The 9541-nt window shown below is 34.2% G+C and overlaps 1 long non-coding RNA gene across 1 annotated transcript; it reads right to left on the bottom strand.

Annotated features, from left to right (window-relative positions):
* Nucleotides 1-5346: 5346 nt before the first annotated feature.
* On the bottom strand, nt 5347-8827 carry LOC107793876 (uncharacterized). Its single transcript, XR_012702465.1, has 4 exons — nt 7468-8827; nt 6650-6805; nt 6475-6556; nt 5347-5646 (listed from the first exon to the last, which is right to left on the bottom strand). It is a non-coding gene; the product is annotated as an uncharacterized LOC107793876 (long non-coding RNA).
* Nucleotides 8828-9541: the final 714 nt, after the last annotated feature.

Genomic DNA, 9541 nt, shown 5'->3' on the forward strand with positions numbered 1-9541 from the left:
CAATTGGCACGGCAACACCCTTCATGCATTTATCTCTTTCTCACTGTGCATACATATAACAGTACCAACTAAGTGAGAGAAATGCCAGTAACAATAAAAGAAATAAAGTGGGAGGCATACAGGTAGCAACAACGATAACAAGTCACATAGAAAATATAGGTGCACAATAACATCTCAAGACAAAAGGCATAGATATATACACAACGAAAAGATATCATAATATATCGTATGTCTCTTGTTCTCACCTGCACAGAAACATACTTCGTGACATGAACATATGATAATATAAAAATAATGGCACTGCATCACCCTTAGTGCTTTTACTCTCATCCTCACGTGATAATATAATTAAAATGGCAGGGCATGACCCTTCGTGATTTACACTCTCAAATAGCACGACATCACCCTTCGTGCTTTACACTCTCAAATGGCAGGGCATTACCCTTTTGTGCTTTACACTCTCAAATGGCACAACATCACCCTTTATGCTTTACACTCTCCCTCACATGACAATATATATGAAATGGCACGGCATCACCCTTCGTGCTTTACACTCTCAAATGGCATGGTATGGCATCACCCTTCGTGCTTTACACTCTCCCTCACATGACAATGTATATGAAATGGCACGGCACCACCTTTCGCGCTTTACACTCTTTTTTACTAAGCGCATGTATATCATTAGCAATCAAGGTAAGAAGCATAAATAATATCAGGGAGGGTGTTTAAACGATAACACAATACAATAATTCATATCACAACTCCAAAGATACAACAAAAATCAATTAATTTTAAGAAAATAGTCCAAGGCTCCACACAACGTATATAAAACCTCAAAACAACAACAGAGATGAAAAAGTAACTCAGCATAGGAAAACACCTTCTTTAATCCAAATTTTATATATATATATATATATATATATATATATATATATATATATATATATATATATATATATATTAACGCCTCTTTTTAAGCTTATTTAATTAATTATTTGCAGATAAAAAATCCATAATAAAATTAATTTCAAGAAATATCAAATCAATAAACACACGGAATTCACATAAAAATCCAAGTGGAAATCACCCAAAATTATCATATAAAATACAAACTCGACAAACAAGGAATGAGGCATGACAGATAAAGGATTTACTATGTTCCAATAATTTTTCCAATTTAATACATAAAGGTGTCTACGAATTTAAACCGATATAATCTGCACATATAAATCAAGTACGTACTCGTCACCTCGCGTACATAATTTTCAATCACACAATTTCCACATAAGACTCAATTCCTAAGGAGAATTTTCCCCACTCAAGGTTAGGAAAGATACTTACCTTTTTGAAGTTAGGCTGATATTCCAAAATCTCTTTCTTGCTTGAAGTAACCTCCGGACAGCTCAAATCTAACCAAATTAATTATATAACTTCATTAAAATTCATCAAAAATAATTCCGGATAATAAAACGTCAACTTAAAATTTTACATTAAAAAGTCAATGCGGGGTTCGACTCTCGGAACCTGAAAGAATTTTCACAAAATCCGAACACCCATTCCAATACGTTTTATAAAATTTATACAATTTCCCCCAAATTTTCATCTCACAATACTAATTAAATGATGAAAATAATGATATAATCATGTATATTAACCAAATCCTAGTTAGAATCACTTACCCCGATGAGTTACTTGAAAATCCCACGAAATCTCGGCCCAAACCGAGCTCCCAAAGTCCAAAAATAAAATATGAGATGAAACCCTCGTTCACATAGTACAAAAACTGATCCCCATTGTGCTGACTGCACATTTTATTGTGCGGTCGCACATCCCAGGTGCTGCGGTCGCACTCCAAATTGTGCGGCCGCACTTCAGTAGCCTTGCACTACTAGGTTTCAGTAAATTAAACATAACTTTATCTACAAATGTCCAAATGATCAATGGTATACCTTTCCGGAAACTAGATTCAAAGGACTACAACTTTCGATTTTGTATCATCTCCACATTCCTTGTAGATTAAAAGATATAAGCTTCCGAATGCGGATCATTGAATCTGTAAAATCACCTTTCTGCGGCTGCGAGAAGAATTCTGCGGACCGCATAATTTCAACTGCGGTCAGCACATATTCAAGTGCGGCCCGCACAATTCCTACTGCTACAGCACTTTGGGAGTTTGCGGCCGCACTTCTGCACTCTAAAATGTGTCCTCCGCACTTCAACTGTCACATAACATCGTCAGAGTGCCGAAATGCACGGACTCACTCAAAACTTACCCCGGAACTCATTCGAGCCACTTGGGAGCCCGTCTGAATGTACCAACAAGTACTGTAACACGATACGAACTTAGTCGGGCCCTCAAATCACATCAAAGCACGAATCGCACTCCAATTCAAGTCTATTAAAACTAAGAAAATTTCAACGTCTACGATCGATGCCGAAACCTATCAAATCAAGTCCGATTGACCTCAAAATTTTCACACAAGTCATAAATGATATAACGGACCTATTTCAATTTCCAGAATCACATTCCGACTTCGATATCACCAAAGTTAAGTCCCATCAAACTTCCAAACCTTCCAATTCCAACTTTCGCCATTTCAAGCGAAATCAACTGCGGACTTCCAAATAAATATCCTGACATACTCCTAAGTCCAAAATCACCATACAGAGCTATTGGAACCATCGAAATTCTATTTCGGAGTCGTTTTCTCAAAAGTCAACTCTCCAGTCAACTCTTTTCTTTTAAACTTTTAAATTTGAATTGTTCTTCCAATTTGATTCTGAATCGTCCGAAGACCAAACTCAACCACACACGCAAGTTAAAATACACACCACAAAGTTGTTTGGGACCTTAAGTCGCTAAACGAGACACTAATTCATAAAAAAACAAGTCGGGTCGTTACAATGCGCATGTATTCACATATATTCGCATTGCTGTATTCATGAATACATCTATTAAAAAGCGCCTGAAATTAGGACCGTCCAGTTGTACGTGCATGTATTCACATATATTCACGCCATGTATTCATGAATACAGCAGCAAAAAGCGCCTAAAATCAAGTAGTCCAACTGTACGCGCATGTATTCACATGTATTCATGATGCTGTATTCATGAATACAGCAGTAAAAGTACCTAAAATCAGGGCAGTCCAACTGTATGCGCATGTATTCACGCCATGTATTCATGAATACAGTAACGACAATCACTTTAAAAATAGGTATGTCCTGTTGTCTAAGATAAAGGAAAAATATAATAGCATATTTCATGCCCCAATGGTAGTATATACCATAAATACTTATTTTGCTATAAAATATAAAAGGAAGCTATAGAAAATAATATTTTAAAATAATTTTGATTTATAATAAATAGGGTGTATACCTTTTCTATAGGAGATAAAATTTCCATTATTATTAGCTAAGTAATGGAATTTAATTCTTATTAGGAAAACTAATTAAATTGTTGCTCATAGACTAAATTTTTTCTAATAAGAATTATCCTAAACTAAACTGATTATAACCATTTAATTTATGTAAAACCATTTAATTAATTTTTCTATACTAAATTTTCATAAACTAAATTGTATTATAACCATTTAGTTTATGAACAATCATTTAATTGATTGTCCTGATAAGAATATGAAAATCATAATCCATTACTTAGCTAATAATAATTCTTCGATTATAATTTTAAAGATTAAATAGTTGAAATAGTTTATATTTAATAATAAGAAAATTATAAGATTTATAATTAGAATTTCGATTAATAAAATTCATATAGTGTAAATATAACTAAAATTTTAATAACTAAATTTAAAAAGAAAGATATCAAAAAATAAAAAAATTCAAGCAATAGATTAAACTATATATATATTATTATCTTATGAAAATTTTAATTATAAAATAAAACTCATAATTCTAATTTGAAAATAAAAGGAGAAAAAAATAATTTTGTTTTACGTATAACACAAAATAACAACAACTAAAAATATTGGTAGATTTTTTAACGAAATAATAAAAGTCTTCTCTCTTTCTTTTTTTTTACTTTAAATGAATTCAAAAATCATAATTTTCTAATAAATATTAAATTATTTTAATTAAATTGAAATGTAATTATAAATATTAAAGTATTTATATCTAAATACTTAAACCAAATAATGAAAAAAAATAAAAATGAAAAGGAAATAGAAAAATAAATTATTGTTGGTGGAAGGAATCAAACATTGGACCTCAAGGCCAAAACCAGCTTCATATATTCCCTATACTGCTTTTTCTGCATCATGTGGACTTCAAGAACAAAGAAAAAGAAAGGGACATAGCGCATTAAATAGATGCATTATACATATTTTTGTCTCTCTTTTTATTTTGCCATAGTTTGGTCGCTTGAGTTTAATTAGACAATATTTGGGTTCCGGACTCCCATCAACACTAAAGTTGTGATTTTATTTCTTAAGTTGGTAGTTTATTTCTTAAGGGTTAGGTTTGCAAAAGCTGAAATTGCAAATATTTAAGGGTTGTTTACAACCCCCCCCCCCCCTCCAATGGGGAGTGTGAAATAGTGCGCATGCATATAACAGATCAATAATGCAAGTGCCTTCCTACTTTTCGTGTCTTTTTTTTTTTTCCGGGACTTAGTGATTTTCAATGACCAATGTTTAGGAGTTGGCTATTTTGACAAAGTGTGTGTTCTTATTGTTGATAATGCGATGTCAAGCTTTTTAGCCTTGGATAAGTCAAATGATAGGTCAAGGTCACGATTTTCTTTGGGAATTAAAGATGGGAGAAGTAGCAGACATCAAATGACTACACAAGAATTTCCAATGGCATAAGCGTATATCTTATAAGCAAGCTTTTCGAGATTCGAGAAGTTGGAAAACTAGCTGTTCTCCCGCTATGCAAATACATTTCGAGATCTATGTTTCAAAATGAGGCCATGTTGTCAGCTTGCTAATGAATTTTCTTACAGTAGAGATTTAGTGTACCATTTGTTGTGCTCCTCTACGGTCTTTTCGTAGTGAATCCTTCCCACCTCTCCCCTTCTCTGGTGCATATATTTCGAATCAAGAGAAATTATCTTTAGACCATATAGACCAAATAAAAGGGGAAGGAGAAAAAGAAAAAAATATTGGGGGAGGAAATGCTCGATCACAAGGTTCGAACAATCAGTAAGCAAAAGAAAGTGAAACAGAAAAGTTTGTTTAGAATGGTTAATACGAGGCCTAAGTTTTTTTTAAAAGGTTATAATATATGTCTATTTAAAGTCTATTCTTTTAGATTTTTGAGATGCAAAGTTGTTAATAAACCTATTATTTCTAAAAAATGAGGCCTTCCAAATTTGAGGGCCTAAGGCACAAGTCTTATTAACTACAATATTAGAGATGGCACTGACACCACGTTGAAACCTCATATGAGGATACTTTTACATATTCCAAACGAGTCCTTGTAATGCTAGGGTAAGTGCATCATAAGCTAGCCAGTGTAACAAACTCGGAAATAATAGTTTTTCTTTAAAAGAACCCTTGTCTACTTCTCAGTACTAAAGAACCATTTTTATCATGGTCTTGGACTGCAAATGCTGGAGACCACCTCTGCATCTTCGTTGTGGTTTTCAAGCAACGTCACCAGGCAACCAAGGTCGGCAGGATTGAACTGGGTTGTGAAGTTAGTTATCGTTAGTCAAAAACAAAGCAATATGCATGCCTGACACAGTTACATTTTAACAATAAAAAAAAGGAAGAAAAATATTCCAGCGGTCTTTGCATAATGCACTTATCCAACAATTTTGGCACATAGCAGGTTACACCCATTTATTTTGTTTGGTGGGTAGCTTTAATGAATGGGTGGGTTCTACGGAGACTATTAGAAATTAGCCATTGGAAGCGATGTAACAGAAGTGTCTCCATTGGGAGGTACTAGGATTTCTTTCCACATGAAGAGCATAGGTGGATGGAAGTAAGTTTCACGAAGCTGGAAAGGTGGGAGGAGCGGTAGGGGTGTGTCGATCCTAAGCACAAGATTTGATAGCCATTTTGATCATATGTCTTGTTGCACAGAAAAGTAACACTAAGACAACCACTGTCGATGTCTGTAGATTTACATAAGTTTCTAACTACTAGTACAATAACTAAAAAAAACTAAAAACTAAGAGTAGCTGTGTAGGAAATAAAAATAATAGTTGTGTAGCATGCTAGTAGATGGTTCCTATGTATAGAGAACCCTAACTAAATCCAGTAGCGAACATACCCACAATGTTGTAGAGTCAAAAAATGAACTAAAAAGAAAAAGATAAAATTTGAAGTTGATTCAGGAACATGCCGAATTATCATCTGAATGCATATTGTTTATGATGTTTCCACCTTTCAATCATTTTGTTTTGTTTTGTTTTGTTTTATTTCGTTCCTATTTTCATTGGTTAATTCATCGAAGTGTTTGGATTCAAGCACGAAAGCTTCTAAAAACACCTTAAGACCCATGTACCTTATTAGACCAGCTCTTCTCTCTTCGAACAATATTTACAACTATTTTGAGGACGGGGATTATTACTGAATGAGAGTCTTGCCTGAAACATCAATTGACTTACATATCAGATTCAACCATAAGTTAGATATGAATAAAAGTAGGATAAAAGAGGAAACTAAAACATTCCACTCACCGGAGGAGTCCAACCAGCCGGTCATAAATATCCCCGTTATTGTGGTGTTGGATAATACCATGTATAGCATCAATATGGTAAGCAAGGGCACAACATACATTTGTTAGCACCTCATCAACGAAGAAGCTCTAAAAGAGAACAGACTGCTGAAGTAACCTGACAAATGAATAGTAATCAGTAATGTAAAGACCAATAACTTCTTTCTTTCAATTTTACCAGATTAGAGGACCTCTGAGGATTTATTCCAATTTTCAGCAATATGAAATTGGCTCTCTATTTGGAGCAAGCTACAAATAGAGTCTTCAAAAGCACTTAAAATTGACACATCGAGAGATATTTACATTCAAGACCTCCAATAATATAGGAAAAATATTGAGGAAAGGCATGATATAGCTAGTGTTGCCTGCTCATTTCAAAAATAAACAAATTATTTCTTTTAAAAATTATAAATCCAATTTATTTGACGATGTTTGATAGGTCCTGAATTTAAGATGTTAAATTAGACTTATCTATTACTATTAGTTATAGTAAAAGAAGAAGTTAAGCAACGACTTAGTTCGATAGAGGAAACATTATATCAACGTTTAAGATCTGAATAGTTTAAAAGTTGTGAAAATTGCATAGAAATTGAATGGCGTCCAATATTTTATAATATTTCAAAAATAGAAAAGGTGTCACATAAATTGAGTAAATTATTTTTTTAAGGTGATGGCAGATGGTACACCCCACGGTGACGGTATTTTGAATGCCTAAGGAAAAGTAATAATTTGAATTAAATAATTGCAAGCGTAAGAACATTTCAACAGTCACTGACCAACCTGCTCAGATAGAAGATCCGGCTTGCTTTTAAAAATCAGTGACAAAGTCCTCGTGGCTTTTCTCTGCATTGAAAAATTATTGTTCGCCTCCTTTAACTCGTTCAACAAAGGAGTCAAAGCGCCATGGTTAAGAACACAATAACAATCACCGGCAATAATTTCTCCCACTACCAGCACAACTTATAGATGTAAAGAAAATACATTCAGCCCGCTAATAATTATACAACATGTGGGGACGGGGGACGGCGGGGGCTCTTCCAATTATAAAACACACCTTCTCACAAAGACTTTCATCTGGAAAGTCCAGAAGCTTTACAAGAACTTCCACCAGCCCATATTCAACCATATCAAAATATATCGGCGAGGTGAAAAGAGAAAATGAGTACGAGAATCCAAGCAGAATCATCCTATAAATGTAAAACCATAAAGATAAAGCAAGTGTGAAGCAAGAACCGCAAGACGCTAAAGAAAGTGCAGAAAGGTAATCAACAACACATCACTGTCTACCTTGAGCTGTTGCGGGCAATCTGACATTTTTATAAACTGAGCAAATCGAAGAATAACACTAAACTTCATAGCTTCACAAAGACCAAGTGTCTTATCTGTGGAAAAAAATTGGTAAGGTAAGTGATAGGCAAATTGAATAAAAAAATTAGACCGGAGCAGGCTTAGTCATACTGATAGAGAGCAGTGTTCAAAATTGTTTGGTTGATATGTCATGCAGAATTCTATGATCGAACAAAATACCAGTGACCGCTAATTCAAGACTTTCCTGTAAACCAACCATTCAAAAAAATCACATATCAGCCTATAGTTAGAAAAAAATACAACATGTCGTAGGGGTCTAAAACACACCTGATTGGAATATAGTTTTTGAAATATTGGCTCCAGCAAATGGTCAATCATAGGAGTCGAGCCACCAAAAGCACTGGTGAGAACCCAAGCAGCTTCAACCTATGAATGCAAAACTATAAGGATAAAGCAAGTGTCCGTTAATAACACATAATTAATTCTCTACCTGGAACTGCCAAGAATCTTTCTTGCTTAGAAACTCAACAAATCAAGCAACATAACACCTAACTTCTCCAACATTAAGACTCCTTCTGATATCAACCAAGTTCCAGAGTCATGAGCCTGGATCATGATTAGTCATACTCATATCAACCAATTTCCGGACTCGTGAGGTCCCCGCCAGCTGCCGATTGATATCATCCGACCAAACATCCTTGACCCATGATGTCTTCTGTAAACCAACAATTCATTATTAAATCAGTGGAACAACTAATGGATTTATATATCAGAAACAAATCAGAATCAGCTAGCAGAATTCAGCATTGCAGACAAAGCATGCAAGCGAACAGAAGACTCTCCATTATCAAATCTTACTAATCAAAAATTGATGTGCATAATATATTGATAAAACGAGACCCAACCAGACGCTTCGGAGTTTCTCGCTTCGTCTTTCGAATCTTTCGGATCTTAACAGATACAATAGCACTTCTTAGTTTATCAAGAGGCATCTTCGTAAAAACCCTAGTTAGGGCAATCGCTGCAGATAGTAGTTATATACTACTACTTTACCTTCTTTTTTTTATTTATATACCCGTAGAATATTAAATATAATTTTTCATAAGAAAATATTACTCTTAAAATATGATAGGCAAAAAGGAGCATGCAAATACTATTATTTATGAACATGTAAATGCATCGTCACTATATATATGGAACGGGGAATAATAATATTGGGAAATCCATCACAAAGCCTTGTAGCAACCACATGGAGTCTCTATTTTCATTTACTATTTTAACTACAATTTACTATTTTCATAGTGGTCTCTTGGATGGTGTCTGAGTATAGTAGTATGAGCCCATGGTAAGTCACCCCACTCTATCATAATGTACTTTGATATTGCTTTTTCATAAGAATCGTCTTCTAATTCATTCGACTGCTCAATTGCTTTTTGAATCATCTATAAAAGAAAGCGAGAACCTTAATACTACCTCCGTTTCAGTTTATGTGAACTTATTTCCTTTTTGGTCCATTCCAAAAGGAATGACCCTTTTCTAAATTAAA

This window comes from Nicotiana tabacum, chromosome 18 (assembly GCF_000715075.1).
Source record: "Nicotiana tabacum cultivar K326 chromosome 18, ASM71507v2, whole genome shotgun sequence".
NCBI lineage: Eukaryota > Viridiplantae > Streptophyta > Magnoliopsida > Solanales > Solanaceae > Nicotiana > Nicotiana tabacum.